Below are 26172 nucleotides of genomic sequence, written 5' to 3' on the forward strand. Positions count from 1 at the left end.
AGAGAAAACGGGAATGCGCCTGGTGTCGCCTCCGGATAATTGTGCACCTCAACGTCTTCTCCAAGCCTGGTTGCTTGAGCAGTTTGGGCGCATGGATGAAGGGGAGCTATGTCTGATGCTGATGACAATTTACCAGCTCTGGCTTGCGCGCAATGAGGCAAGGGAGGCTGTCCAGATTGAGGATCCAAACTACACTGCCAGGCGATCGTTCTTCTTACTGGAGGAATTGACAAACTCCCAAACCTCGAGTCCGGTCCATCAAGCGGGACGTGTGGAGCGCTGGCTTCCATCTCCGCAGGGTTGGACCAAAATCAACGCTGATGGCGCCTTTAACAGGGAGACAGGTCACGGGGGTTGCGGTGTGGTCTTACGAGATCACCATGGCGGCTTTCTAGCAGGAGCGTGCCATTTTTTCCCGTCAGTGTCTGACCCAGAACAGGCCGAGCTGTTAGCTTGTCGGCGGGGTTTGGTGGTGGCAAAGGAGCTGGGCTTGGAGAAGGTGCTGCTGGAAACGGACTGCGCTGCTGTGGTGTCAAAACTGCACGGCAAGGAGATGGATCGATCAATCTATGGGCCACTGGTGGAGGAAGTGAAGCTGTTGCTCCAGGAGTTTGCTGAAGCTGAAGTAGGGCATGTACGGCGTGTGTGCAATGGCGTCGCGCATTGTTTAGCAAAGTTAGGCTGCGCTAATAAGTTGCGTCAAACTTGGGTTGGTGTGCCGCCGGGGTCTATTGTAGACTGTTTGGCTTGTGATTCTGCCAGTTTGTAATAAAGCGCAGCAAAATTCTCAAAAAAAAAAAACAATGTGTTCAAATAATGTCAGCTGGGTTTGCCTAATTGATTGATAGTTTCAATTTATGATAAGGGCTAGTCCATCTGACAAGAAACATATGCACATTAAAAAATACTAGGAGGCATTGGCGCGGCGGCACGCCGCGCCCGTGGAGTAACATCTGAATTGTGGAGTTTGTTGTTGAAGTGGTATGGTTGAGTTGGGGTTGTACGTTGTCAGTAGAAGATATTATTGGCTGAATATAGTTGTTAAATAGTTTCTGATGTATACTATACCAGGGGGTTTGATATACTAAGACATGTTTTGAGAAGACGTGGATGGTGGCATATAAAGCCATGCGATTCGAAGTGTCGACTATACGTGCAGAAGCATCAGAGCTTTGCAAGGAACAGTTTCCCTAAGTAGTTAGTGTAAATATACACGACAGTAGATAGACTTTAGATGGCCGCGGAGAAGCATGCAAATATACACGGTAGTAGGTCTTCGGACATAGCTGGGTAGTAGAGGTACCAAATATTACACATCAAAGACACAAGCAGTCTAGAGTAGCTGGTAGTCCCATAATATTACAAACATCCGTCCTAGCCGACGAAATTTACACTTAGCCGATCTTCTCTCCTCCGTGTTCGTCTGAACCGTTTAAAAACCTAACCACCATTTAAATTTCATGCTTACCGGCAAGTAGTAGGATCCTTATTTCTGTGGGAAGAGCATTTTCCTGACTTGTTTCTTGGCTGATGCGGAAGCTGATGCCTTCCTCTTCTTTTCGGATACAGAGCTAACATTGTTAAATGAAAATACTAATAGCTTTTAGTCGATATGCTTTGTGCAGTAATTGTGTGCCTCATAAGTTATGGCTGCTGGGAGTTAAATGAATGGAATAACTATAGTTTGCACTGACCTCATCTCCATCTGAGTCAGGCTTTTCTATGATGTCTTTGCTCATGTGGCGCCTGAAGTTCTGTTGTCCTCTACTGTATTTGGAGCATCGTCAGGTTGAGACATTGGAGCTTTTTCTGTGTTACTGCTTGATGGCTGTGCTGGCCTAGCACTGTTGAACAGCTTCTTGTCATTTTCAACAGTTAAACTCTTTAGACGGACCAGTTTTTCACCTATAGAAAACCAAATTTTTTTCGATAAGGGGGAAAAAGCCTCAGCCTCTGCATCAATCGATGCATGCGGCCCTATAGAAAACCAATAGGCATGCCCATTGATGCACATGATTCCTTCTCTTCCACCAAAACCTATAGCACATAGTGCTTCTCTAATCTGTACGGTAAGGGAAGAGGCAATTAGAAATTAAGGTTTGAAGTAGTAGTTAAAAAGCAAGTGAACTGTAAGAACGAAATGCAAGAAAAGAAAGATAAACTCTAATATTTACATGATTCCAGAGAAAGAGCATTATAGTAAAAATGAAACAATTAATCTGATTTTGTAGTTGTAGAAATCTCGCCATAGCAATCGAAACATTCAGGAAATAATATATTGTAACAGGTAAAAGAAAATTACGCGAATCGTACTCAAGTTTGGCTTACTCTTTAAAATAAAGAAAGACCAAATAATATGCTCACGGCTTAATATTTACTAACTTCAGGTGGTAGGAGAAGAGTAATAGTCTCCAAAATTATGGTGACCACGGTCAATGTAATTGAAATGTTAGGAAGATACATATGAGGTCAGGAGAATAATTAGAGATTCAAAGAAGCTTAACGCACATATCAAGCCGCTAGGGGCAAATGGAGTTGGATTATTCTTATGCAGCACAAAATTTGTTTATGCTAAAGATTTAAAAAAATGGGTTACGCTAGAAGAGATGAAATAATCTGCTATTCAGGATACACCTAGTCGCTCCTGATGGTGGCCCGTCTTCAAATGAAAAGCATCTTGAATGATTTATAAAAGAAAAGAACAATCAAATATACTCATGCACGGAAAAAGATAATAAAAGCCATAGTGCGTGCTGAATATAAAACTGATGTGATCAACATGTCAAAAGAATAATTAGCAGTCCTTAGTGAAGAACTAATTCTTGCAGTTTGTGTATCCGGCAGATATTACAAAATCCTCATAAGAGGAAAGAGAGGAAAAACTGAATCATAGTCATCACTACGAAGATAAAAAAGATACTCACGGGAGACTGCTGAGGGAGAACCATACTTGTCAAATATTTCTTTGCCCATTAGGCCACCAAATTAACAGTTCAGATCACCAAATATCATAATCGGATATTTAAGCTTCACGACACTTGGTACACTTAAAAATATCCCCTCAGCACTTCTGCAATCTCATTTACAGTGCACCACCTTCAGGTTCGGCGGCATGGCATCTGGAGACTGCTCTCTGTTAGCTGAATGCCCCATCTCACATTAACTTGCCTGGGCCTTACAAAAGTTAAAGTAGCAGTAATCGCCTCAGCCTTTGCAACATATGTTTCAACCGAATAATCAACATTTTTTCTTGATGTCCTATTTAACCAAAATAAGTTCAAAACACATATCTCTGCATTTAGCAATGTACACATCTATACCAGATCTTATGAAATAGACCGAAGTTTGAGAAATAAAAAAGATTTCGCAAACTTCTATGCGTGAGATCGGAGATGAATAATGAAAATTATGGAGTCAGATGCGCACCTCTGTCTGATCTCTGCTTAAGACGGTTGTAAACACTGAATTAAGGGGGTTTGACAAAAAATGAGTCGGTTCACAAATGAGTAATCCCAGCTGTGCAGACATATGAAGACCTAAGAATAAAACAATAGGACACGACCCACTGAAAAAACCAATAAGATGTGCAGACTGCTAGCTCATAACATAAACAGATAGAGACGATACAATCTCACCATCTGACGGGAATGAAAACCATGTAGTTGAAGGGTTCCCTGGAACCAGAGGCGTCCACGAGGGTTGTGTGGCGGTGGTAGAGAGATCACCAAGCCATCTAAAGAGTCTGGAACTCTCAGATGAAGGTGAGGCGCCGCCGCGGCTTCTGTCCCTCCAAGGGATCCGCCTTGATCCCCGTCGGTGGATGCCACGGTCTCCGCCATGTCCGCCCGCCTCCCTTCCGCTGGTGGACGGCGCGGCCTCCACCCTGCCGGTGCCCACCTCCATCACCGTCCCGTCGGTTGGCGTGATGGTCTTCCCCTCCGCCCCTTCTCTGGTTGTCGGACGGTGTAGCCTCCATCGAGTTTTCCAGAAAGGCCCAACATGAGGAGAGCAGCAGCATGGAAAAAAAAAATCTAGACGGAGCTTATAGGAAACACAGAAAAAACGACACGTATGCACAGAACGTGTCAAACACCAAACTGAACCCACCGCTGTAAACGGCAACACTCACCGTTACCGGAAGAGATGGAAGGAAAAAGTTTGGGAACCGGTAACCGGTAACCCCTATACCATAGAAAAGGAGAAGCAAAACAGAACCGATCTAAATCAAGAGTTGAGGAAAAAAAAAGAATCAACGTGTCACACGATGACTGAAGCAAGGAAAGGATAAATAGCCTATCTACAGTGCTTAAGTGAATATGGGTGTGGTAAATTGATTGTCTTTTATAAAGTGTATATAAAGAGTACTACTCCTGGATTACCAGTAGAGAAATAATGCACATCTGTATACTGCCTAGTATATATAGCAACTGCCTGATATGTTCAATGAGAGAAGCTCAGGCACCGCTAAATCCTTCCGTGTTACCAAACATATGACTAGAATAAGTCAAGGAAAGATATGGCACAACAAGATAACTGATAATGGAGAAGTTAAATAGGTTACCTGCCAGGTAAACAGCAAGGTCTCTCTGTGTTGCAAGCAAATAAACAGAACAATACACTGATACACTGATAATGGAGCAGAAGTCTTGGTTAGGTGTACAGAGGTCTTAACATTACTTAGTGAAGAAGATAAGCTCTCTGTCTTAGTTGAACATGGCAAAGTACTTGTATGCCCTTGAGCATTTCCATAGGCATATAATACAACACCTCCCACCTACTGACAGTCCAATTTCAGTGAAGAGATGGCATAGAAATTGAATGGGGATAGATCAGTATCTCGAAAGGAGGTAAGTCATACAATCCAACTCTATTGTGGACTTATGCTAGCTTTTGCAGATAAATTATGCAAGTGTCCAGCTTGTCCCAGGTTTAAGAAAGGCCTATTTTCCAAATAATAACAAATAATGACCGTACAATTAGGAGTAGGTATTTACAGAGCCAATATGGTATAGTGTCTGAGACGGTATAAATTAAAGAACCACCTGTAAGAAACTCTATCTGTCGTGTAACTAAAGGTGTCAACAAGAGGAAACTTTAGCGAGGTGACTGCATGTCTAAGAAAATTGACACGGGAAAAATGGAATCAGCAAGGTGACTGCATTTTGTATTCAATGAGAAAATTCAGTATCCATTCATGATAAAAGGCGCAGTTAACGAGAGGTGCATGTCTGGAATTGGGCTAGTTAGCATATTCTCCTCAAGTCGACAACATCCTTTCTTCTCTTGTTCTTTTATTGCAAGATTCAGATGGCTCAGCAGAACAGTTCCCATGGTGACACTTTTTTAGACTACACGGGGCCTTTAAACACTATATGCAAGAGAATATTGTTTCGCCGTTTAGCACTTTAGCCAGCTCAAAGAGCAGGAAATATCAGCTGTTAGTCTGTCACTCTCACTATCGAGAACACCTACTCATCCTCCCAACTCTGCTCACATTACCCTAAGTACTAACTTATTTCAACCTGCACCTAGCCGTGAGAACATGCTCCAATGCACTGCTGATCGCTTCCATACACTAACAGCATAGTTTTTAACTTGTGAAATTACTAAGACACTAACTAGGAACATCTCCCTTTGTTCTTGAGAAGAGATCATGTTAGAACAAGAATGCCCTAGAGTAGTTAGTATGATTTGGCGGTTCCTATGAACAACTGTTTAACTGTAGGTATGCTATATGATGTCATAGTTCTTTAGTCAAGAATTCCAACAAAGTGTAAAACAACAGTAGAGCAAGCCATGCTACAATGTACCATCTGATGCAATCGTCGCAGTACCCCCTCCTTTCGTAGCTGGTACACCAAACAGCATTGACGATCCTCCAACATTGGTGGCAATTGGTCTTCACCGTGGCGCTGCTGCAAGGCTGCGGCCCTGCCAAGGGTCTGCCCAGAAAATCTTGCGTTTTTGTGGAGAGGTCGCGTGACCCTTGAGGCAGACCAGGGTCGGATGGAGTAGAGGGGCTCCGGTGACTAGGTCTCGAAGTAGAGGAGCCCCATGCCATTGCCCGCACTGGCGGAGCTTCTTGGAGGCCATCCTGGGCTCCGGCCCGGTCTTGTTCAAGTGTAAATTTCTTTCACTAGTGCGTTTTGCCAAGCTCGTCCGGCCGTCGGACGAGTTCTACGATCAACGTCTAGCTCCTCGTCCTAGTACGTGCGTGTTGCTCTGGTTTCTGTCTCTTCTCTAGTTCTCCTGTCGTTAAATTTCCCAAGTACAGGTCTTCCTTCTCTCTCCAATCCTCAAGGCCCAGCTCTCTATTTCTTTCCCGCTAGTTCAATCCAGAAAAAAAAACCTGCAGCAATCTTAGATTGTAGTGGACACAACCTATGGTGATGGCGCCGTTGGACGCCGTGGACACCGATCGTGCAACATCTCATCAAACAAGCTACGAAGAAATCAAGACATGGAGTCTTTAATTCTTTGGTATGTAATAATATGAAACAAAAAACACCTTAGAGTTTTGTATATATATTTTGCTTTAGAGTTATAAATCTGAATCTGTGCTCTAATAGAATTAGATTATGTATAGTATTATCAGTAGATCTTTGTATGGAGATTATCTGTTTATTTAACGGTTACATTTTCTACAAGACTTGTATTCAATTGTTCGGTATCACAGGCAACTGGCCCTCCATTCTCTTTGCGCCACGCTCCGGGATGAGCGTGATGGGGCACGAGGCACCGTCTCCCCGGTGGGGCACGCAGATCCAGCGCCGGTGCACGCCGATCCACCGCCTTCGTCGCCCATAAGCTCGTCATCGGCGCAGAAATTTGCCACATTTTGCCTCCAGATTTCTGACGCACTCGGGGGTGAAGAGATCGAGAGGAAACTAGGCGGTGGAGAGAAAGGTTGCTGCGGGGAGCGGTGTGGAAGAAACCAGTGGTGGGGAGAGGTGAGGAAGAGGGTGGTGACGGGATCCACAAGGACAGGGCGATAAGAAGGATCAGAGGTAGTCAACGACGACGGGGAAAGGGAGAGGAGGGGGACGAGAGCTTGGCGATGTCCGCGGGAGCGAGCAAGTGTGCCTGTCGGCGAGGGGTATTTTCGGAAAGCGGAAAAATATTATATCGTGACGAAACTTGTACTACAAAAGCTAAACGTCTTACATTTCTGAAGGAGGGAGTATTTTTTTCATGAATCAAATTCTCGCTTTTTCTCTTGCCTGGGGGCTCGAAATGATTACATGTTCTTCTCCATGTGTTATTTCGTGTTCAGACAAAGCAATGATTACGGGCGGAGAAAGGAAACATGTGAAAGCAGAACTTTCTACTTTTGGAACGCCGGAGATGTTCAGACCTATTTATTTCCATATTTAGGAGGGACACTCTGTAAGACTAACTGGTGCTAGGGCACCGTGTAGAAATGTCCGTTCTCTCGCGTGGTACTATTTAGTCGCGCACTGCTGCTCAATCGTTCTCTCGCGCGAGTACAACCAATGAAAGCCCCAAACAAAAACAAGTTGCACGCGCACTGCCTGCTCGAAAACACGTTTGGATCAACAACTAATTGCTTGTAAAAACATAATTGCTTGTAGTTTCAAGTTGATCCGATGAAATGGGCAGGCTCGGCAAAAGATGTTATGCAAATTCTCTTATTAGTATGCATACTATATTTAGATCACACACGCCTACACACAACTGAATTAGGGATAAATATCATATTACTAGATTACATTATATGATCAATATCTTTCATGCAACACCCCGCTATCACCTCATGTCTACGCTTTTAGGTACTGAAAGTTACACACCTTTACTTCCAGTGAACACTGGCTATTGTTTACCACCTATTTCAATCCTTTGAATCAATAACTACAACTCACCATTTTCTTTGTGAGTTTATTGATGTACAATTGTGGTTGAGAGTGACGTCTCAATTGGTAAATTCTCATTGGTATTCTTGTGTTCCCCTTGAGTTTAACTATAAATTTGGGTAATACTTCTCATCGAAGATTTCAACGATCCCTATACTTATGAGCATCACCGCACCCGAAGATGGAAAGAGCATACTGCTCGACATCCCCAAAGGCATATGCGGACATCACGTCAACAGTCGAGTGTTAGTCGCCTAGGCCCACCGGAATGCAAGACTCCAAGGACCTCGTTAGCAGATGTGATGCATGTCAACAGTTCACAGCCAAGCCTCACGCTCCTGCCGTGGATCTAAACACAACCCCCTTGCTTGGCCCTTCGCCCAGTGGTGACTCGACATGGTAGGCAAGCTACAGTAATCCCCTTGTGGAGGTCATGTCTATCGATATCTCCTCGTTACGGTCGACAAGTTCACAAAGTGGATCGAGGCGATGCCCTTCACAGGCCAAGATGCCACCTCGGCCGTGAACTTCTTCAGGTCGATCACCTTCAGGTTTGGGGTCCCCCATAGCATCATCACCGACAATAGCTCCAACTTTGCATTCGCATAGTTCCAGAACTTCTGCAAGGAAACGGCGATATAAATCAGCACGCAACGGTCGTGCACCCATAGACAAATGGTCAAGTTGAAAAGGTCAGTGGTCTCGTTTGGAGCGGCCTTAAGAAAATACTCATGTGACCCCTCAAGCGAGCAGCTAGGGCGTGGGTTGACTAATTGGCCTCGGTCTTATGGACCCTACCCAATATGTCCACCTTATGCATGTTATAATTCATGGTGCACGTTGTAGAGGCTGTGTTTTCATCTAAATTGCGCTTGAACGCATCACGGATCGTCGCCTACAACAAAGATGCATAAGGCTCTTCCATATGTTCCCTACCACCACGAGAAGATGGGGGAGTCCGCTCCCGACAATTTCTAGGTCAATCTGGGGATGATGGACTTGCACGAACCCCAAGGACGTCCTTGAGCCTCCAATCATTTGCTGCCGGACACGTTCCTGAATCGCCTTGACACAGCAAAACTTCTTCATCAAGGTTGTGAATCCTTTGGGTATGGGGTTCTGGGGAAACATGATATCATATATCATCGCAAAGACTACGCAACGGCACTCGACGAAACCACCAACTTCTTCGACCTGATCCTGTAGGAGAGCCATCATGTAGCCTTTACTTGTATCCAACCAGAAGGAGTGATCTATCTACGAGGTGGTGTTGCATAGGCCGTTCAGTCGGTCCTTAACACGCTTTTGCTCCTACTGAGGTTTGCCTCGGATGCCTCCACAAGAACGAAGAAACTTTAGTATCAAGAGAAAAGTAAAAGTAAAAGACTCGGGGGGTTGGCGGTTACTTACACAACACTTCTTCGTTCACTTCCCTGATCTCATAAAAAAAGAACTTCTCACCCTCGAAGGCCATGTGTGCCTTCGACCTTCAAACTGCTGTGCATCCCTGCAAGGCCTTCAACTCCCGCTCTATTGTCTTCAAGCACTCGCGCATACAAGAAAGTGCAGATGCATCATCGCCCCCGGATCATGTGCCACTCGGTGCGCCTTTCAGTGATGAGCTTGTTGATGTCTACGGGTGCTTCTATTCTTGTAGACAGTGTTGGGCCTCCAAGAGCAGAGGTTTGTAGAACAGCAGCAAGTTTCCCTTAAGTGGATCACCCAAGGTTTATCGAACTCAGGGAGGAAGAGGTCAAAGATATCCCTCTCAAGCAACCCTGCAATCACGATACAAGAAGTCTCTTGTGTCCCCAACACACCTAATACACTTGTCAGATGTATAGGTGCACTAGTTCGGCGAAGAGATAGTGAAATACAAGTGGTACAAATGAATATGAGCAGTAGTAACGGCGCCAGAAAAGTGCTTGCTGGCGTGCAGTTGATGGTAGTAATATTGCAGGAAGTAAAGATGCAGTAAAATAATAAACAAGCGATTATTGCAGTATTTGGAAATAAGGCCTAGGGATCATACTTTCACTAGTGGACACTCTCAACATTGATCACATAAATAAATAAGTTCTCTTCCTTTGTGCTACATATACTCTTGTTTGATAATGAACACCATTCGTTGTGTAGGGCTACAAGAGCACCTCAATGCCGGAGTTAACAAGCTCCACAACATTCGGCATTCATATTTAAGTAACCTTTAGAGCATAATAGATCTTTGCAATTTAAACCGAGTACTAACATAGCATACACACTGTCACCTTTACACTATAAAGGGGGAATAGATCACATCAATACTATCATAGTAATAATTAACTCCATAACCTACAAGAGATTATGATCATAACCTACGCCAAGTACTACACGATGCACACACTGTCACCATTACACCGTGAAGGAGGAATAGACTACTTTAATAACATCACAAGAGTAGCACATAGACTAATAGTGATACAAAGCTCATATGAATCTCAATCATGTAAGGCAGCTCATGAGATCATTGTATTGAAGTACATAGGAGAGAGATTAACCACATAGCTACCGGTACAGCCCTTAGCCTCGGGGGAGAACTACTCCCTCCTCATGGGAGATAGCAGCGTTGATGAAGATGGCGGTGGTGTCGATGGAGAAGCCTTTCGGGGGCACTTCCCCGTCCCGGCGGCGTGCCGGAACAGAGACTCATGTCCCCCAGATCTTGGCTTCGCGATGGCGGTGGCTCTGGAAGGTTTCTCGTACCGTGGCTTTTCCGTATCGAAGATTTAGGTCAGGGACCTTTAAATAGGCGAAGAGGCGGAGTCGGAGGGGGTACGGAGCCACCACACAATAGGGTGGCGCGGGCCCTAGCCTGGCCGCGCCAGCCCCATGTGTGGGCCCCCTGTGGCTCTCCTATGGTGGCTCTCGGGTGTTCTGGAAGCTTCGTGGAATTCTAAGATGCTGGGCGTTGATTTCGTCTAATTCCGAGAATATTTCCTTACTAGGATTTCTGAAACCAAAAACAGCAGAAAACAGGAACTGGCACTTCGGCATCTCGTCAATAGGTTAGTTCCGGAAAACGCATCAAAACGATATAAAGTGTGAACAAAACATGTAGGTATTGTCATAAAACTAGCATGGAACATAAAAATTATAGATACGTTTGAGACGTATCAAGCATCCCCAAACTTAGTTCCTACTCGCCCTAGAGTAGGTAAACGATAACAATGATAATTTCTTGAGTGACATGCTACCAACATAATCTTGATCAACATTATTGTAAAGCATATGAGATGAATGCAGTGATTCGAAGCAATAGTAAATACAATAACTAAACAACTAAATCATATAGCAAAGACTTTTCATGAATAGTACTTTCAAGACGAGCATCAATAAGTCTTGCATAAGAGTTAACTCATAAAGCAATAGATTCAAAGTAAAAGGCATTGAAGCAACACAAAGGATGATTAAGTTTCAGCAATTGCTTTCAACTTGTAACATATATATCTCATGGATAGTTGTCAACATAAAGCAATATAACAAGTGCAATAGATAAACATGTAAGAATCAATGCACAGTTAACACAAGTGTTTGCTTCTAAGATAGAAAGAAGTGGGTAAAGTGACTCAACATCTAAAGGTATAATAGATGCCACCCCATGGGGCAACTAGGTAAATTAGATTTGACTAGCACTTGATTTTACCTCCGTCAAATCTGAGCCGTCCATTTTTTTACCGCGCCGGTATAAAAGTAGCATCTCACGGTGAGGAAAACCCTAGCCATCTCTCCCCAATCAGTGCGCAGGCAGCCACCCCGCAGCCGCCGCCCCCGTCGCTTCTCCTCCTCTTCTCTCGTCCTCCTCCTCCTCCACCCGCAACCCCCCGCCGTTGAGCCGGCGCCATTGGGCCGCCGCAGCCGTGCACATGGTTGGGAGGCACGACCACGACGAGGCGGCACGCGCGGAGGATGCCGCCAGCGCTTGCGTGCCCTTCGCGGTGTGCCGCGCCGCGTCCGCCTTATGTCATTGATGCTGCGACCGGCCGAGGTAGCACATCGTCACGCTGCTGATGTCGCCGTCGCTGGGAGCAGCGCCGCCTTGTCATCGCCATCGCCGGGACCAGCGCCGCCTCGCGCGATCGACGCCGACGCTGACATCTCCTGGTCAGCAGCCGCGAGGAGCAGCAGCCCTCGCTAGGGGGTCGGCGACTACTGCAGGGGAGAGCTGGCGGCGCAGGAGGCCCCAGTTCGTCAAGGAGGACGCCGACTAGCAGGTCAATTTCTTCCCCTCTTCTTCCTATTCTTTGCAATGGAGGGCGCTGTGAGTTTCGTTCGGTCGTCGTTGTTCTTGGCCAAAAAAAATATGCTACAGAGAGTGGTGCAGCGCCCAATTCGTCTAGGAGGGCACCCAAGACCAGCCCAGGTGTCTGCCTGACCGCAGGTTGTAACTTGCTGAATGCAAAGAGAAGCTCTCTCTGTGTGAATTATTGCCTATTTGACTAGCCTACCAATTCTGGGATATTGGTTGGACTTGGGACATTGGGAGGGAGCATGTTAATTTGTTCGATGAACAATTAAGTAAGTTGCTAGACACTTGACAGCTTGATCAGAAGGAATTGGACAGGTAAATCTTCAGTGTATGCCCATTTCTTTTGTGTATTTTAATTTATTCTGCATTTAGTTCAGTTGTTGCATCCAGTAGTGGACTGCAATTTAATATGAGCGTTACACCATTCTTGTGTAAAATCAATTCTAGGTACAGTGATATGAGCATATATGCAATTTTTCCAAATGCAGTTCGGAGAACGCCACCTATTCTCACAAAACTTACTACGTCCTGGGCTTGGAGCATTTGCTCCCGCTGCTCACAACCTGTTCAATGAGCAGTTGGATCTCCAATAATAGGTCAGCCTCTCTCTGGTCCATGTCATTTGTGATGCATATTCAGTGTGCTTCCCTATTAAATAGTTGCAACTGAAAATAAAAGCACAAATGGTTTAGGGAGTTGAAGACTTACACACCTGGTTGTGTCTTGAATGTGATTCCTATGGTTTTGGGGAATCTGTACCACAAATATTGCAGGGTGTGTCGCGTATTAGCAAATTTGGCTGTAGTTTGCAGTTTTAAGAGTTCCAATTAGCGAGTGTCCTAATGAATACCTTTTTTCAGTTTCTTATTCATGTGTGCACTGATACATTGTTGGCTGTGTTCTCATTTAGCGAACTTGATTGTAGTATGTAGCTTATAGATAATCCAGTCATTCAGCTAAGAATAAGAATCCAATCATTCAGCTAAGAAAAAGAATCCAGTCATGCAGATCCAGTAGCAACTGGTATTTTACTACAGCATGGACACCAAATGGTTGTGTACAACTACAACAAAGCTACAGGTTTTGTGTTCAGTAACATGAGCATTAGAATGTATACTGTTTTTCTTCTTAGAATGGTGACGGCGTGCTAAAAATCGTGTGGTTAGCCTTATCTCTGATGGCCTGTCAACTAATAATATTTAGCTCATAAAAAATTGCATGGTGAACTTTTCATGAAAATAGTTTCTGAAAGTAGATTCCAGAATATTTACGGACATATTTATACAGGTAACAGAGTTAAGTTGCTCTTTAATTAGACCCTAGCAGAGTAAAGTAATCAGCTTACAGCTGAGGTTTGGTCATGACCAAACACCAAAGTATACTTGAAAATAAATTTTCTAAACGTTTACGGTAAAGTTGTTTTCACTACAACGCAAATACTGGAGAGTCATTCATCTTAGTACTACCCATTTGGTTACTTGATTGGCAAGTGCAACCAGTATATGGACATTTGTAGTTCAATTATGAATGTAGAGGAAATGGTTGAGCTATGCTTGCTCTGCTTACATCTTTACCCATTTTCTATATTAATAGTTTCATAGTGGTTCTGCTGTATTAATTTTGTAGCATTGGTGCTTGTTTAAGCACCGCTGAATCGGTGGTTAATCTTGAATGGTGCTTGTGAAGATAACTATTTAATAAATAGATAATATAACCATTGGAACATCGCTTATCCGTTCAGTTGTATCACTTCAACCTTACAAGATTCTGCTGCTGCCACTTCTGATCCTAATATTGTAATATTTGATAGCAGAGGCATAGATTTTATGCAACTTTTTGGAAATGTGGTCGTTATATGCAAAAGCAACCGTGGGTTGTTTGTTTTCGTGTATTCTTCCTTCTAAATTATAATGATTGCTCTTATTGGTGTGTGCAGTAGCTCCTTTCGACTGTGCTGATGCAATAGAAAGTTCCATTAGATATTGGAAGCTAAGTTTGATACTTCTCCTGGAAAGTGAATTGTGTGGCCAAACCTCATCAGGTCTGACATCAGAGATAGGGGTGAGCAGTTCTTTTGTGATTCTTGTGCATCATTAGCTCCCTCTAATAATCATTCCCATATTTTCTGGTGTCCAAACCATCCTTTTGAATTCCGTGCATGCATGAGCAGATCTTATTGCTTTTGTTTTAAATTAGTGTCTGCATCATTCAATGGTAAGAGAAAACAGCCCAGATTCGTGACAGATAGAAATCTGTTTCTGCGCAGAAATCCAAATCTAGTATCAACCTTCGATTAGAGGCTTCACTTGGCACAACAAAACACAAAACTAAGATAAGTAGAGGTTGCTACAGTAGTAAACAACTTCCAAGACACAAATATAAAACAAATTACTGTAGCAAAATAACACATGGGTTATCTCCCAAGAAGTTGCTTTCTTTATAGCCATTAAGATGGGCTCAGCAGTTTTGATGATGCACCCGCAAGAAATAGTATTTGAAGCAAAAGAGAGCATCAAGAGGCAAATCCAAAACAAATTTAAGCCTAACATGCTTCCTATGCAAAGGAATCTTGTACACAAATAAATTCATGAAGAACAAAGTGACAAGCATAAGAAGATAAAACAAGAATAACTTCGAAATTTTAAGCATATAGAGAGGTGTTTTAGTACCATGCAAATTTCTACAACCATATTTTCCTCTCTCATAATAATTTTCAGTAGCTTCATGAATAAACTCAACAATATAACTCTCGCATGCAGCATACTTTTCGTGATCCACAAACATATAATTTTTATCAAGCTCAAAAATAGTGGAATTAAAACTTTCAAACTCACTTTTATCAATAATATGACAAGATGATCGATCAATCTCAAGAGATATGGGACACATAGATAAAGTCAAGAACTCTCCAATCCCATTTTCATTAGTAGTACAATTAATATTATCAAGTAACATAGGACCATCATCTAAAGATTTATCATAAACATTTGCTAAGCAAAATTCTTTAGTACCATGCATTTCGACATCAGGCACAAACAAAGCATTATCATAAGATTTATCAAAGTAGCATGGATTATCATAAATAACAGTAGCATAATTATTCTCACAAGTTTTACTTATAGGTAATATTTCAAGAGAATCCACAGGAACATAACATTCAACCTCTTTCGGTAAGCATGGAGGACAATCAAATAGTGTAAGAGATAAAGAGTTACTCTCATTAGAAGGTTGGCATGGGTAGCTAATCCATTCTTCCTCCTTTTGTTCGTCGCTCTCCTCTTCTTTTTCATCCAATGAGCTTTCAGGTTTATCAGTTTCTTCTTCCACCGGTTCCTGCAAATTGCGAGTGCATTCTTGTGCATTAATGTGTCTCTCTTTATAATCAAGGATATAAGGATTCCTACTGTAGCATTCTATGCAAGAATTAAGGATAGTAGAGACATAATCTTTAAGGTCTTTACAAATAGCACAAGTTTCATAATTCTCAACCATGAAGGATTCTATCTCGGAGGCTCCCATAAATAAGACAAATTGTTCTACCTCTTCGAACCCATAATGAATATAGCAATTCCGGTTATAGTTCTTAATAAAAAATTCCTCACTAAAGCCACATTGAAATTTAAGATGTTTAGTATCCTGCTGAGAGCAATAGTTTATATCATGGCGTCTAAGCAAGATTCTAGCAATTGTATTTAATTTCTCTATCATAGCACTCATTATTTTACCAGTTCTTGATTCTCTATAATTATTATAACATTCTATAAGCTCCAAATAGGTTGTAGGTTCTCCCATAACAGCAGTTTTTAATTTTTTTGGTTTTTCAAATTTTTATGGATTTTTGGGTATATGAGACAAATAAAACAAGACAAAAATAAACTAAGCAAAAGTAAACTACGCAAAATAATACTAGACAGAAATAAACTAAGCACAAATAAACTAGACAAAAGTAAACTAAGCAAAACAAAATAAAGCAAAATAAAAACAGAGAGAGAGGTAGAGTGTACTCCCCAAGTGAACTTATGAGTAGAGCTATGCCTCCCCGGCAACGGCGCCAGAAAACAGTCTTGATGACCCACAAGTATAGGGGATCGCAACAGTCTTCGAGGGAAGTAAAACCCAAATTTATTGATTCGACACAAGGGGAGGTAAAGAATACTTATAAGTCTTAACAACTGAGTTGTCAATTCAGCTGCACCTGGAAAAGCACTAGCAACAAGGGTGATGTGAAAGTAGCAGTAATATGAGAGCAGTAATGTGAATAACAGCAGCAGTAATAGCAATATGAGAGCAATGGCACCAGAAGATAGTTGATACTACTTCCAATGACATGTAGAACAAGTATATTATGATGAGATATGGACCGGGGTTCCCAGCGATCTACACTAGTGGTAACTCTCCAATAAGGAACAAGTGTTGGGTGAACAAATTACAGTTGGGCAATTGATAGGAATCAAAGCATTAAGAAAGAACATCAGGCTTATTAATTATGTAGGCATGTTTTCCGTATATAGTCGTACGTGCTCGCAATGAGAAATGTGCACAACATCTTTTGTCCTACCAGCCGGTGGCAGCCGGGCCTCAAGGGAAACTACTGGATATTAAGGTACTCCTTTTAATAGAGTACCGGAGCAAAGCATTAACACACCATGAAAACATGTGATCCTCACATCACTACCATCCCCTCCGGTTGTCCCGATTTCTGTCACTTCGGGGCCTTTGGTTCCGGACAGCGACATGTGCATACAACTTGTAGATACAATCTAAGCAATAAGTATAGAGCTCAAATCTAAGATCATGCCACTCGGGCCCTAGTGACAAGCATTAAGCATAACAAGATTGCAGCAACAATAACTTCACAAACTTTATAGATAGACTAATCATAATGTATCATCCATCGGATCCCAACAAACACAACACCGATTACATCAGATGAATCTCAATCATGTAAGGCAGCTCATGAGACCATTGTATTGAAGTACATGGGGGAGAGTATACCAACATAGCTACATCTAGAACCCGTAGTCCATGGGGGAAATACTCACGGAGCATGATGGAGGCGGTGGCGTTGATGGAGATGGCTTCCGGGGGCACTTCCCCGTCCCGACAGGGTGCCGGGACAGAGTTCTGTCCCCCGAATTGGAGTTTCGCGACGGTGGCGGCGCCCCTGGAGTCTTTCTGGAGTTTCGTCAATTGGTACTGCGTTTTTAGGTCGAAAGGGATTTTATAGGCGAAGAGGCGGCGCAGGGGGGCACCTGGGGGCGCCACACCATAGGCCGGCGCGGGCCTAGGCCAGGCCGCGCCGCCTTATGGTCTGGTGGCCCTCTGGCCCCTCTCCGACTCTTCTTCGGTGTTCTGGATGCTTCCGGGAAAAATAGGAGGTTTGGCGTTGATTTCGTCCAATTCCGAGAATATTGCCCGAACAGCCTTTCTGGAACCAAAAACAGCAGAAAACAGGAACTGGCACTGTGGCATCTCGTTAATAGGTTAGTTCCGGAAAACACATGAAATCATCATAAAGTGCAAGCAAAACATGTAAGTATTGTCATAAAACAAGCATGGAACGACAGAAATTATGGATACGTCGGAGGCGTATCACTCTCCTGTAAGTGGTTCAGGAGCAGTCCTAGTTTCCACCTTGCCATCAAAGAAGTCCTTATCTACTGTTCTAAATCGGTGATTTTCATCTAAGAACCTACGGTGACTCATGTAGCAGGTTTTGTTGCCTTTCATCAACCAAAGAGAGCAAGTGGGAGAATGGCACTTTGGACAGCCATATTCACCCGAGGTGACACAACCAGCTATAGTAGCTAAACCTGGGAGATCACTAATAGTGGAATGAACAGCTGCATGCAATTGGAAGTATTCAGATTTGGAGGCATCATAAGTTCTAATTCCCTCCTCAAAAAGTGAATGAAGGTCATCAATAAGTGGCTCAAGGAAAACATCTATATCTCTTCCAGGTGACTTAGGGCCAGGAATTAATAATGAGAGGATGAAATTTGGTTGCTTCATGCATAACCAAGGAGGTAGATTCACTGGAATCGCAATAACAGGCCAGATGCTGTAGGCACAATTCATTGATCTAAATGGATTGAATCCGTCTGTTGCTATAATCAACCTAACGTTGCGAGAATCTGAATAAAAATCTTTATGCTCATTATCAAAATGCTTCCAAGCCGGTGAATCTGCAGGATGCCTTAGAAAGCCATCTTTTGTACGCCCTTCATCATGCCATCTGCAATCTATTGCACTCTTGGCTGATATGAACAATCGCTGCAGCCTCTTTGCTATTGGGAAATAACGAAGAACTTTTCTAGGGACTTTGTGTGCATTTCTCCCATTAGGTTTCTTCTTTTCAGATTTCCAGCGAGAGGTATTGCATTTCGGATAGCTATCAGCTTTTTCATACTGCTTCCAATACAAAATGCAGTCATTGTAACAGGCATGGATGCTAACATAATTAAGGCTAAGACATTTTATCATTTTCTTAGCCTCATAGAAGTTTTTAGGTAGTTTCGCTTGAGGGAAGGCCTCTTTTAGCAATGCTAACTGCATATCAAAACTCTTATCAGTCCAACCTCCAAGAGCTTTGTTGTGGAGCATCCTAACAATGAATCGCAACTTTGAGAAAGAGGTGCAGCCTGGAAAGAGCTCTTCAGCTGCGTCACCTACTAATTGCTTAAAAGGGTTATTTGGATTGTATTGGCACTAGGATCAGCCTCATCATCACTATCACTCAAATCGCCAAATTCGTGTCTCATATCTCTAATCAGTTCACCCATCTCATCTAATTCTTCTAACTCATCCATCTCCTCACATTCATCACATTCTACATCAACATCACTATTTGGTGGATACAAGTATGATGCCTCCCCATGATATTCCCAGCTTCTATAGCTAGTCACAAACCCATCACATACTAAGTGCACCTGGACATCAGTAGCTTCTAGCCAAGAACAATTCACGCACTTTCTGCAAGGGCATAATATAGTGTTCCCTTTTGCTGAATGGGTAAAAGCAAACTGAATAAATCCTTTAACCCCATAATAGTTTTATATGCCAATCTGCATCTTAACTGATGTGACAAAAAAACTGAGCAGATTGATGTCAGGTGATTAACCAAAGCATCAGTAATCTTCTAGATGAAAAAATTAACAATGCAGCAGCAAAATACACAACGAGGCTATGCTTGTCGAAGTCCAAAATCCCAGAAATACTACCTGATGTCAGGTCACCGTGAAAGGCAGTTCACCAGCAGTGTATCTCCTTGAGTACTTGCAGATGGAGAAGGGGCAGGCTCGACTCTGGGAAGCTTCGCTGGATTCCTAGCATGTCACAAAGAAAGACAAACATGTCAAGCCGCCATGCGCAACTAAACAGAACAGAAAGAAGAAGAAAAAGGTAGGGAAAGGGAGTTGGCAGATGCGCCAGCGGCTCTATCACCACTGAAGGCGGGGTGGAGACGTGGTAGGATCTGGGGATGGAGTAGGCTCCCGCACGGGAAGAAGAAGGGGCATGGAGAAGGGCGGGGTGGTCTGCAAATGCGGCAGAGCCCATGCTTACCGAGGGGGTGGGTCGAGGTGGAGAAGGCGTCGATTGTTGGGGCTCTGGCGTAGAGGGATGGCTGGTTGTCGTCTTGGCGACGCTTGCTCGGCGGCGCTTACTCCGGCGACGCGGGGCGGGAGCTTCAGCGCGCGACGGGCTAGTGCGGCGGCGTGGGGCGGGAGCTTTGATGCGCCTGGTATGGCGCCGCAGGGCAGTATCTTCGATGTGCGACGAGCTGGTGCGGCGGTGCGAGACGGGAGCTCCGGTGCGCAAACGATCTGGTGGCGGCGGCGCGGGCGGTGATTGGGGAATTTGGGGATTTGGTTTTAGGGATTTTGAGGGTAAGGGGGCAAGATAGACACGGTACACCCGCCAAAGTCTGAAATATTTTCGTTTTAGGCGCGTGACATGTCTACCACACGCGCCAAAACTTTTCGCCACCTCGTCGCTACATGTGCCGGCTATTGTGAGAGACTTGTGCCGGCTGTTTATTTCTCCCGGCTGTTAAGTTGCCCTCTAAAGTAGATCTTTCCCGGCTGTTCTTAGCCCTAAAATTTTGTTCATGGTGTAGTGGATGTTCTCTTAAAAAAAACATATATGATTGCAAAACCTTTAAAATAGAAATAGGTTTGGTTTGGAATATTTTTAAATTAAAAGGTTGTGAAAATTATATTTTGGAAAATACTTCAAAAAGTTTTATTTCCTTGGGAAATTTCAACAATGACAAACAAACAAACACTCGCTTTATTTTATTTTCACATTCAAAAAATTTGGGATGTGACAGACTACCACCCTTAAAAGAAATCTCGTCCCCGAGATTTGAAGAGGCTAGAAAGAAAAATGGGTTTGGGATATGTTGGGGTGGCTACCACCCTTAAAATAAACTTTTGTAGCTAGACTAGGTCTTGGGTTCATGTTGGGTTCATCCTAGATATGACTTGGCATTGGGTCATTGATACGTCTCCGACGTATCGATAATTTCTTATGTTCCATGCCACATTATTGATGTTATCTACATGTTTTATGCACACTTTATGTCATATTCGTGCATTTTCTGGAACTAACCTATTAACAAGATGCCGAAGTGCCAGTTGCTGTTTTCTGCTGTTTTTGGTTTCAGAAATCCTAGTAAGGAAATATTCTCGGAATTGGACGAAATCAAAGCCCAGGGGCCTATTTTTCCACGAAGCTTTCAGAAGTCCGAAGGAGAGACGAAGAGGGGCCACGAGGGGGCCACACCCTAGGGCGGCGCGGCCCCCCCCTTGGCCGCGCGGCCCTGTGGTGTGGGGCCCCCGTGCCGCCTCTTGACCTGCCCTTCCGCCTACAAATAGCCTCCGTGACGAAACCCCCAGTACCGAGAACCACGATACGGAAAACCTTCCAGAGACGCCGCCGCCGCCGATCCCATCTCGGGGGATCCAGGAGATCGCCTCCGGCACCCTGCCGGAGAGGGGAATCATCTCCCGGAGGACTCTACGCCGCCATGGTCGCCTCCGGTGTGATGTGTGAGTAGTCTACCCCTGGACTATGGGTCCATAGCAGTAGCTAGATGGTTGTCTTCTCCCCATTGTGCTATCATTGTCGGATCTTGTGAGCTGCCTAACATGATCAAGATCATCTATCTGTAATTCTATATGTTGCGTTTGTTGGGATCCGATGAATAGAGAATACTTGTTATGTTGATTATCAAAGTTATGCTTATGTGTTGTTTATGATCTTGCATGCTCTCCGTTACTAGTAGATGCTCTGGCCAAGTAGATGCTTGTAACTCCAAGAGGGAGTACTTATGCTCGATAGTGGGTTCATGCCTGCATTGACACAGGACGATGTGAGAAAGTTCTAAGGTTGTGTTGTGTCGTTGCCACTAGGGATAAAACATTGATGCTATGTCTAAGGATGTAGTTGTTGATTACATTACGCACCATACTTAATGCAATTGTTCTGTTGCTTTGCAACTTAATACTGGAGGGGGTTCGGATGATAACTTTGAAGGTGGACTTTTTAGGCATTGATGCGGTTGGATGGCGGTCTATGTACTTTGTCGTAATGCCCAATTAAATCTCACTATACTCATCATGATATGTATGTGCATTGTCATGCTCTCTTTATTTGTCAATTGCCCAACTGTAATTTGTTCACCCAACATGCTGCTTGTCTTATGGGAGAGACACCTCTAGTGAACTGTGGACCCCGGTCCAATTCTCTTTCTTGAAATACAATCTACTGCAATACTTGTTCTCTCGTTTTACTGCAAACAATCATCTTCCACACAATACGGTTAATCCTTTGTTACAGCAAGCCGGTGAGATTGACAACCTCACTGTTTCGTTGGGGCAAAGTACTTTGGTTGTGTTGTGCAGGTTCCACGTTGGCGCCGGAATCCCTGGTGTTGCGCCGCACTACATCCCGCCGCCATCAACCTTCAACGTGCTTCTTGGCTCCTCCTGGTTAGATAAACCTTGGTTTCTTTCTGAGGGAAAACTTGCTGCTGTGCGCATCATACCTTCCTCTTGGGGTTGCCCAACGAACGTGTGAAATACACGCCATCAAGCACATTTTCTGGCGCCGTTGCCGGGGAGATCAAGACACGCTGCAAGGGGAGTCTCCACTTCTCAATCTCTTTACTTTGTTTTTGTCTTGCTTAGTTTTATTTACTACTTTGTTTGCTGCACTAAATCAAAATACAAAAAAATTAGTTGCTAGTTTTACTTTACTTGCTATCTTGTTTGCTATATCAAAAACACAAAAAAATTAGTTTACTTGCATTTACTTTATCTAGTTTGCTCTATTGTCTTGCACTCTATATTAAAAATACAAAAAAATTAGTTACTTTTGTTACCATGTCTAGCTCTGAACCTGTTACTTCTTCGCCTGAAGAATTAGTCTTCACTTTTAAACAAGGGGATGAGGAGAGTTTTAAGGATGCTTGGTCTAGAATTTTTACTTCTTATCGTAAAACTGAACCTCAAATGACTCTAAGTTTGCTCCTTAGTAATTTTTATTTTGGTCGTATGGTTCACTATAGATATGCTTTGGATACTTTAGTGGGAGGAGATTTCCTTCATTGCAATAGGGATCAAGCTTTTAATGCCATAAAGAAGTTGGTTGCATCACATGATTCAGCTAATAACTTTGATTCAGTCCTCACTAGCATATATAGTAGATTAAATAATCTCGAGATAAGTACATCTCACTTGAATGATAACTATTGCCACGTTCGTAATCGTCTTGAACAAGTTTTAGTGAACTCTAAACTCTCATTGTGGGATCCTGCTGTTAAAATTGTCATCGGTGATCGAACTCTCCATGCCTACTGTGATATTATGTATGAATTTTGCCTTATGCCTGAAAGTATTTATAAATCTTTGAAACTTTGGGGAGTTGATGAAGGAGGAGAAGAAATAACTCTCATTGATAACTCTACTATAATTCCTAAGGGAATAGCCGCAGGTGTGCATACAACCATTCTTGGAAGAACAATATCCATTGATTATCTTGTTGTTGAAACAGGAAAACTCACACTCGGAAGATCCCTGCTGAAACTATTGGGAGCAGTCATTGATGTTGGAGAAGGCACTCTGAAATTCACCTCTATACCGGGGGAAACTCATATATTTCCTAAACCAAAGGGAAAGAAAAACAATAAGAAAGGTAAGGGTAAAGCCCAAGCTAAGGTTGACACTTCGTCTCTTGATAATACTTGATACACACTTTCTGCGCCTAGCTGAAAGGCGTTAAAGAAAAGCGCTTATGGGAGACAACCCATGTTTTCACCTACAGTACTTTGCTTTTATTTTGTGTCTTGGAAGTTGTTTACTACTGTAGCAACCTCTCCTTATCTTAGTTTTGTGTTTTGTTGTGCCAAGTTAAGCCGTTGATAGAAAAGTAAGTACTAGATTTGGATTACTGCACAGTTCCAGATTTCTTTGCTGTCACGAATCTGGGTCCACCTCCCTGTAGGTAGCTCAGAAAATTAAGCCAATTTACGTGTATGATCCTCAGATATGTACGCAACTTTCATTCAATTTGAGCATTTTCATTTGAGCAAGTCTGGTGCCATTTTAAAATTCGTCAATACGAACTGTTCTATTTTGACAGATTCTGCCTTTTATTTCGCATTGCCTCTTTTGCTATGTTGGATGAATTTCTTTGATCCACTAATGTCCAGTAGCATTATGCAATGTCCAGAAGTGTTAAGAATGATTGTGTCACCTCTGAATATGTCAATTTATATTGTGCACTAACCCTCTAATGAGTTGTTTCGAGTTTGGTGTGGAGGAAGTTTTCAAGGATCAAGAGAGGAGTATGATGCAACATGATCAAGGAGAGTGAAAGCTCTAAGCATGGGGATGCCCCGGTGGTTCACCCCTGCATATATCAAGAAGACTCAAGCGTCTAAGCTTGGGGATGCCCAAGGCATCCCCTTCTTCATCGACAACATTATCAGGTTCCTCCCCTGAAACTATATTTTTATTCCATCACATCTTATGTGCTTTTTCTTGGAGCGTCGGTTTGTTTTTGTTTTTTGTTTTGTTTGAATAAAATGGATCCTAGCATTCACTTTATGGGAGAGAGACACGCTCCGCTGTAGCATATGGACAAGTATGTCCTTGGTTTCTACTCATAGTATTCATGGCGAAGTTTCTCCTTCGTTAAATTGTTATATGGTTGGAATTGGAAAATGATACATGTAGTAATTACTATTAATGTCTTGGGTAATGTGATACTTGGCAATTGTTGTGCTCATGTTTAAGCTCTTGCATCATATGCTTTGCACCCATTAATGAAGAAATACATAGAGCATGCTAAAATTTGGTTTGCATATTTGGTTTCTCTAAGGTCTAGATAATTTCTAGTATTGAGTTTGAACAACAAGGAAGACGGTGTAGAGTCTTATAATGTTTTCAATATGTCTTTTATGTGAGTTTTGCTGCACCGGTTCATCCTTGTGTTTGTTTCAAATAAGCCTTGCTAAGCCTAAACCTTGTATCGAAAGGGAATACTTCTCATGCATCCAAAATACTTGAGCCAACCACTATGCCATTTGTGTCCACCATACCTACCTACTACATGGTATTTTCCGCCATTCCAAAGTAAATTGCTTGAGTGCTACCTTTAAAATTCCATCATCACCTTTGCAATATATAGCTCATGGGACAAATAGCTTAAAAACTATTGTGGTATTGAATATGTAATTATGCACTTTATCTCTTATTAAGTTGCTTGTTGTGCGATAACCATGTTTACTGGGGACGCCATCAACTATTCATTGTTGAATTTCATGGGAGTTGCTATGCATGTTCGTCTTGTCTGAAGTAAGGGCGATCTACACTGAGTTGAATGGTTTGAGCATGCATATTGTTAGAGAAGAACATTGGGCCGCTAACTAAAGCCATGATCCATGGTGGAAGTTTCAGTTTTGGACAAACATCCTCAAATCTCTAATGAGAAAAGAATTAATTGTTGTTGAATGCTTAAAGCATTAAAAGAGGAGTCCATTATCTGTTGTCTATGTTGTCCCGGTATGGATGTCTAAGTTGAGAATAATCAAAAGCGAGAAATCCAAATGCGAGCTTTCTCCTTAGACCTTTGTACAGGCGGCATAGAGGTACCCCTTTGTGATACTTGGTTAAAGCATATGTATTGCGGTGATAATCCAGGTAGTCCAAGCTAATTAGGACAAGGTGCGGGCACTATTGGTACACTATGCATGAGGCTTGCAACTTATAAGATATAATTTACATGATGCATATGCTTTATTACTACCGTTGACAAAATTGTTTCATGTTTTCAAAATCAAAGCTCTAGCACAAATATAGCAATCGATGCTTTTCCTCTATGGAGGACCATTCTTTTACTTTCAATGTTGAGTCAGTTCACCTATTTCTCTCCACCTCAAGAAGCAAACACTTGTGTGAACTGTGCATTGATTCCTACATACTTGCTTATTGCACTAATTATATTACTCTATGTTGACAATATCCATGAGATATACATGTTACAAGTTGAAAGCAACCGCTGAAACTTAATCTTCTTTTGTGTTGCTTCAATGCCTTTACTTTGAATTATTGCTTTATGAGTTAACTCTTATGCAAGACTTATTGATGCTTGTCTTGAAGTGCTATTCATGAAAAGTCTTTGCTTTATGATTCACTTGTTTACTCATGTCATATACATTGTTTTGATCGCTGCATTCACTACATATGCTTTACAAATAGTATGATCAAGATTATGATGGCATGTCACTCCAGAAATTATCTGTGTTATCGTTTTACCTGCTCGGGACGAGCAGAACTAAGCTTGGGGATGCTGATACGTCTCCGACGTATCGATAATTTCTTACAAAAGAAGCCTGGTGACCGGGTGTATACGTGAGCACGCATCCGCAAAGCGACACGTGTCTAACTCCGTTAATTGTTCCGTGAGCTGATACTTCTTATTAAATGGGAAACCCCTTCATTTGGTGTGGGT

At 42.8% G+C, this 26172-nt stretch overlaps 2 long non-coding RNA genes across 6 annotated transcripts; one reads left to right on the forward strand and one right to left on the reverse strand.

Moving 5' to 3' along the window:
- Positions 1-1245: 1245 nt before the first annotated feature.
- Positions 1246-4104, reverse strand: LOC127327914 (uncharacterized). Of its 5 annotated transcripts, none has more exons than XR_007868841.2 (3): positions 3427-4028; positions 1695-3258; positions 1246-1571 (listed from the first exon to the last, which is right to left on the reverse strand). It is a non-coding gene; the product is annotated as an uncharacterized lncRNA (long non-coding RNA). The 5 variants fall into 5 exon arrangements; XR_011750807.1 differs by having other exon boundaries at positions 1246-3258; positions 3427-3536; positions 3636-4027; XR_011750808.1 differs by having other exon boundaries at positions 1246-2062; positions 2925-3258; positions 3427-4027.
- Positions 4105-11918: 7814 nt separating this feature from the next.
- LOC127327915 (uncharacterized) lies at positions 11919-14237 on the forward strand. The gene is made up of 4 exons (XR_007868845.2): positions 11919-12121; positions 12220-12471; positions 12645-12752; positions 14093-14237. It is a non-coding gene; the product is annotated as an uncharacterized lncRNA (long non-coding RNA).
- The last annotated feature ends 11935 nt before the right edge of the window (positions 14238-26172 follow it).

The sequence above is a fragment of the Lolium perenne genome, chromosome 1, assembly GCF_019359855.2.
Source record: "Lolium perenne isolate Kyuss_39 chromosome 1, Kyuss_2.0, whole genome shotgun sequence".
NCBI classification, from domain to species: domain Eukaryota; kingdom Viridiplantae; phylum Streptophyta; class Magnoliopsida; order Poales; family Poaceae; genus Lolium; species Lolium perenne.